This window comes from Gastrolobium bilobum, unplaced genomic scaffold (assembly GCF_033153095.1).
Source record: "Gastrolobium bilobum isolate Gb01-03AN ecotype WA unplaced genomic scaffold, APGP_CSIRO_Gbil_v1 utg87735, whole genome shotgun sequence".
NCBI classification, from domain to species: Eukaryota; Viridiplantae; Streptophyta; class Magnoliopsida; order Fabales; family Fabaceae; genus Gastrolobium; species Gastrolobium bilobum.
Window position 1 is genome coordinate 1 of NW_026898958.1, and position 6,796 is coordinate 6,796.

The following is a 6,796-nucleotide window of genomic DNA, read 5'->3' on the forward strand; positions in this document are numbered from 1 at the left end:
ACATTCTTACCTCGGTCTGCTCCATCAGCCTCATTCATACTCTTATATCACATGAATACCGAACTAATTTGTTTCCAGCTGCAATAGTAGACTGAAGAATATCATCCTCTTTCTGCTGCTTCACTTTAAGTGATTTTTAGAATAAATTTCAGCCCAAACTTTATTGAAATCTGAACGACACCGAGGCTTCCATTCCTCCTGTTTCTGCTCGGTCAGTCAATATTCCAGGGAGCGCACGAGTGGGTTTTTACGCAATATGTCTATAACGTCAAGACCATGGTCACCATATACACGTTTCAATGTCACTAATTTTGAACAGTAAAGTAATCTTCAACTTTTTATTATTTCACTGACGAAAAAATTATGAATGCACTTCAAGAAAGCTTGGTAGTCATCAGCAATTGTCAACTTCTCCTTAATTCTATAAAAGAAACTGAATGCTTGACTATACAGTGTTCTTTAAGGTATCCTTGCTTCCTTAAGAACAAGTTTTAAGCCAACCCAAAACCTTCAGCTTTCTACAGATTTTCTTTATGAAAGCGCTGCAAGTTGAAATCCCTGTTGTTATTATTTTATACATCCAGAAAATCTCACATGGCTTCTATATTATTATTTTTTATTCTATAGAGTATTCGCCCATCTAAACGTCACAACGCCTAACTCACCAGGTGTTGTAAGCGAGTTAGGTAACGTGACATTATGAACAAGAATTTACAAAATGTGACATTTAATTTTTTACAAAAAATGTGGCACTTTAATCGTTGTCCATCAAAGAATCTTATAACAATTTCCATCTTAAAAACAAATCAAGAATTACAAGCCGTCTGTACTAAATAGGGAATGAAAGAAAGGGGCAAAAAAGTAGAATACATTCTTATATATTAAATTAAAGTTTATTCTCTTAAATGTAATGCCTATAATAGAGTAAACGCATATGATTTACTCTGCATCAGTATCCTTTCTATATATACTGCAAAAAAAAAGAGTGAAGTGTTTGACCGTGATTTAATTTTTTACAGTTTTGGATTGTGAACCAATCTGCGTGTGTGATTTAATATAAAAAATTAATCAAGATTTGATGTGTGATTATATTTAAATTTTATTTTTATTTTTATTATAAAAAAATTTGGTTTGTTATTTAAATTAAAAGTAACAATTATTATTAATAAGGAAAATAAAATAAAGATTTGATTTGTGATTTAAACTCAAAAATCAATTTGAAAAATCTGTATTAATAAATGAAATAATTCAATAAATATTCTAAATCTCTAAGGAATAAGGATTACCTAATTTAAATTTAAATTATGTTTGAGAGAAATAAAATATATCAAATGAGATGTCATTGCGTAGATCTCGAAAAGTTATGTGGAATCAAAAAACAATTACCTGAATTGGATACCCGAGTCAAAAGTTATGGCCTTCAGAAGTTTTATGATTAAATTATTATTATTTTTTTATAAAAAATGACACGTGTCAACCTTAGGTGAGAGATGCCTAAATGAGGCGTCACATTGTAAAATAGATCCGTAATTATTTCCAAAACTGCCATAAATGCGTAATATTTAATTAAAATGCAATAATTAAATTTTTTTGCCAATTTTATATATCTCAAAGATATGAATTAGTATTATTATATCTCCTTGGAGTGATGGATCAATCAACAAATTAATGACTCTACTAATTTAATTTAATATATTATTTAAAAGTAATATATTTAAAATCAAATTAAATCTAATCATGCCAATTATTAAAAAAAATTTAAAATATATCTTGTTTTTAAAATAAAATAAAATAAAAACATAAATGAAATGATAATTAAAATTCATAAAATTTATACTTAATATATTTTAATTTTATTTATCCTGATATGATAAGCATAGGTTGTGTCAAAATTTCTATATAAATACATAAAATACAAAATTTAAAAGTACACAATACGATAAAGTTTTGTTTCAAAATTTAAAAGTACATAATACAAAATTTAAAAGCACAAATTCTTTTAGTTTTAAAATAATCATTGTTTAAAGATTTGTACAAAAATTAAATAATTCATTAAATTCTTTACGATTTAATGAAAATATAAGTTTATTTGATTATATTACACCTTCACTCTATTAAATCATTCTTATTCCAATAAGTAGAAATAAAAAAATAAAGTAGAGCTAAGGAAATAATATATATTTTTTTTAAAGTGACAAATAAATGTGCCTATCATAGTAGAAAGCAAGTTAAATTCAACACCATATTATTTAATAAGTCCATGTTTTTTAATAAATTAATTACGCATTTATTACAGTTTTGGAAATAATTATATATTTATTGTACAATATAACGACCAATTTGGGCGTCACTCAAGACGCCTAAATTGGGCGTCACTCAAGAGGCAATCATACTTAATTTAGGCGTCATTTATCAGATATTGACACGTGTCATATTTTTTTTCCAAAAAAAATAATAATTTAATCATAAAACTTCTGAAGGCCGTAACTTTTGACTCGGGTATCCAAATCAGGTAATTCTTTTTTTAATTCCTCATAACTTTTCGAGATCTACGCAATGAGATCTCATTTGACATATTTTATTTCTCACAAACACAATTTAAATTTGCAAGAATAATATTATAAGAAACGTTAAACACGGAAGCCTCTGAGTTCTGGATTTGTGATTTAATATAAATAAATAAATAAAATTTTGATTTGTGATTTAATTTTTTTTTAATAATATTTTTTTATTATAACAAAAATTTGGTTTGTGATTTAAATTAAAAATTAAAATTAAAATTATTATTAATAAGGAAAACAAAATAAAGATTTGATTTGTGACTTAAACTAAAAAATCATTTTGAAAAATCTGTAGAAATAAAGGAAATAATTAAATAAATATTCTAAATCTCTAAGGAAGAAGAATATTATTTTTGAAATTAATGATTAATGCTATAAGCTTCTAAGTTATTATTTATGGTCTGAAATTAATTATGGCTTATGAATTTTTTTCAAAAATAAAATTACCTAAATTAGGCGTGATTGCCTCTTGATTGAAACCCAATTTAGACGTCATTGGTGACGTGTCAGGTGTTGACACGTGTCACATTTTTAAACTCAGAAGCCTCTGTGTTTTGGGTTTGTGATTTAATATAAAAAATAAATCAAGATTTGATGTGTGATTTAAATTAAAAAATAACAATTATTATTAATAAGGAAAACAAAATAAAGATTTGATTTGTGATTTAAACTCAAAAATCAATTTGAAAAATCTGTATTAATAAAGGAAATAATTAAATAAATATTCTAAATCTCTAAGGAAGAAGGATTACCTGATTTAAATTTAAATTATGTTTGTGAGAAATAAAATATGTCAAATAAGATGTTATTGCGTCGATCTCTAGAGTAAACACTTATACCTCGATACCGGAGTTGTTAAATTGAGTCATGACTTATCAATTAATCTGGTTTAAGTTACCAAAATTCAATCCATATTAATTTACTTTTCTCTCAACTTGTAATGATTCACAATTTTCATGAATTACTAATTGTTTTGATTATATTTATAAAAATTATGAATTCAGTTTGGTGATTGGTTATGTTTTGATGATTTTTACTACAATCTAGAATTAATTTATTATGATTACATATTTTTCTATTCTTTTAACTAATAATAAACAAATTTGTTTAACATTAATTTCAATCTAGCATTTTATGAGCCAATCCTAATCATCATGACTCATGAGAGATCTAAATAATAAATTACCCTCTTCGTTAAAAAAATATTCCAAAGCATATGCACCTTTTCTTTCTTTTTCCGAGCATATGATTCACTAGGGGTGTTCGCGGTCTGGATTAGATCGATTTTGGAAGCAAAATTCATCCGATCCAATCCCTTCGTTTTGATCATATAATCATCCCTTCGGTTTTGATTTGTTTTCAAATCCGATCCGATCCGATCCAATCCAATTTTTTTCGGTTTGGATTGAATTATCTAATGTTTCCTTTTTCAACTATACTCTCTTCCTAAATATGTTCCTACCTATTATCTAGATTACCCCTTAACCTCACCTTAACAGATAAAGAATCTCAACTTTTATAGCCTTTCAAAATCTATCCCCCGGTAGTTAAGATTCGCCTCTTCTAAACACAAGTAGCTGTACTTTTTTTTCCTTTTTTTTTCAGTGAAAATAAGCAAGCAGCTGTCAACTCCATTTTCAAAGTAAACGCCATTGCTATATATAATTGACTCAAGGTCAAACTCCTCGCTACCATCTGTACAAAAAAGTATGTCTTGAAATACAAATTGCCAACACTAAATAAGTACACATGCAACGCGTTATGGGAGGGATAACATACGCTTATGCACTCATGGTTTCAGATTAAAATCTTCCAAAAAAACATATGAGTAGGGTCAAGTTTTCACTGAAGTGAAATCATAGCATTCTATTTATCATGCTCCAGCAAGAGTAAAAACATGCAGTGACACACTAATATCATATTCACAGGTTCTGTACAACTAGCTGAGTTTTCTCAGTAATCATTATTTAGAGGAAAAAAATGTAATCCACTTTTGCCAACTGTAGAATGTATTGGGCAAAGTATACTATAAAACCCCAGCTAAAGCAGCAGAGATAGTGGTTTATGGGGTGCCAACCTGTCAGTAGGTCAAAATGCTTTACAGAGGTTAGCCCTCATGTTATATAAACCTTGCTGATGAATTGGAACTGCCCACAACTTGCTCCTCTTTGGTTCAGATATCCTTACATGTGAAATTGCATTGGCAAGTGCATCAATCCACACACAAACATCATGATATTCTGAATTGCAACTTTCAGATGATGAAGAAAGGCTTGAAAGCTCATTAAGGAACCCATCATCCATCCTGTTTCTTCCTAACCTAGGTTCAGGTGCAGCAACAAAGTTGTGGCAAGCAGCTCCATTTTGGTGCTTCAACTTTGATTCAACGGGCAGGATCTTCAATGTACGATCTGTGTAGAAAGATATCCATGGATGTCCTGAAATTGAACCACATAATATTAATTTAACATGCAAACAATCGAACAGTTCTTAAAACTTAAAAGTACTGTCATTTTATTTCCTGTTTAAAAACATTAGGGAGAAAAAGAGAGCCTCAACCACATAGAAGAACACATAATAAAAACTAACAAAAGTATGTGAGAATTAACAGATTCCCACCACTGTTATCCCAACCAAAACAAGGCAATCCTTCTAATTATTAAGAATTCATGTGAAAGGCAAAGATACTTTTCAACAAAACTTGGAAATTTCTAATTTTAATTATTTCAAGATTAAAAAACAAAAAATCAGACCAAATACAACTAGTCTTTGGTGTATTCATCATTGAGGAAGAGAGATAAAGCACGCTACAAAACATTAATAATCTACCATAAACTTACTAAGTACTTCATCAGCTGTTATCCTTGCTGAAATATCCCTTGTCAGCATTCTCCCAACAAGATCTCGTGCAGGTTTAGATATTGATTCCCACATCCCGGTTTGGAACTCTAGCTTGGAATTCTTAATAGCCTCAAAAACTGCTTCTTGTGAATCCCCTTTAAATGGAAGAACACCAACCAACAGAGCTTGCAGGAGCACTCCAGCACTCCATATATCCGCCTTTTCTGAGTATCTACCCAACAACACTTCTGGTGCAACATATGCAGGGCTCCCAGCCAAACCCGTCAAGTTCTGACCTGCAATGCAAATTTCTAGACAATGAGGCTATGCATAAATTACTCATGTATGCATGTATGTATCTTTTACTTATGTGTGTGTATTTATATATATGTCAATTGAATTACTGATATTTTTAAATGCTTAAAAATTAAACAAAGTGACCTTAGAGTATGAATGGTTAGCTTCAAACTATTATAAGCATTTTCTCTAGGACCTCTTATTCTTAGACCGCTAGCAAATTTAATTGAATACTGAACATAGTAAACTTAAGGGAGATGACCATTTGAACTCTCCAATTTTTACTCCTATGTACAGGGTAACATTAGTAAAGTACAATTCAGTTGAAAGCTCATCATGATGAACTTCTTCAAACTTGCCTAGACATTTTTTATTAACAGAATGACTAGGATGGAATTTTACACAAGGAAGGTTGTGTAAGGATTCTATTCATAGAAGTTAGCACATATATATACCATAGGATAACAAAAAAAGAAGATCATCCAAACAGGTTTAACATATTACCCTTAGAAATTCTCATGGCCAGGCCAAAATCAGCAAGCTTTATTTCCCCCGAAGCAGTAAGCAGAATATTCTCAGGCTTGATATCTCTGTGCACAACTCCCATATCATGACAATACTTGATGACCAACATCACTTCCTTAAGTATATTAGCAGCCCGCTGTTCAGAACAAGGGCCCTCCTCACAACCCCAGGATGCCCAGACAAGTGCTGCATTATCTCCACCTCCCTGTAAACAGTCTCATCCCCCTTCTTCAGAGTCTTACACGCATACTCCGCGCCGCCAACAAGAGACCTACACAACGAAACAGATCCATACTTTCCTTGCCCGATCCTCACCCCAGTAACATAATCATCTTCAATCTTGTTCTTCCTCCCCATCTGGGTAGCCACGTCCTTCACAATAATAATAAAAGTGTTATGTTTCACTTCTACGAGAATAAGTGTTTATTTGGATGAGTTTTCAAAAAAAAATTATACCTTACTTATTTTAGAAGTGCTTTTCATAAAATTTAAAGTTATTTAGATTTTTAAAAAATATTTAGTTTTTGAAAAATAGCACCAAAGTTGTACCAAGCAAAGATGATATATAACAT

The 6,796-nt window shown here is 30.2% G+C and overlaps 1 pseudogene; it reads right to left on the reverse strand.

Annotated features, from left to right (window-relative positions):
• Window positions 1-4,649: 4,649 nt before the first annotated feature.
• On the reverse strand, window positions 4,650-6,596 carry LOC133285791 (serine/threonine-protein kinase PEPKR2-like; annotated as a pseudogene).
• Between the last annotated feature and the right edge of the window lie 200 nt (window positions 6,597-6,796).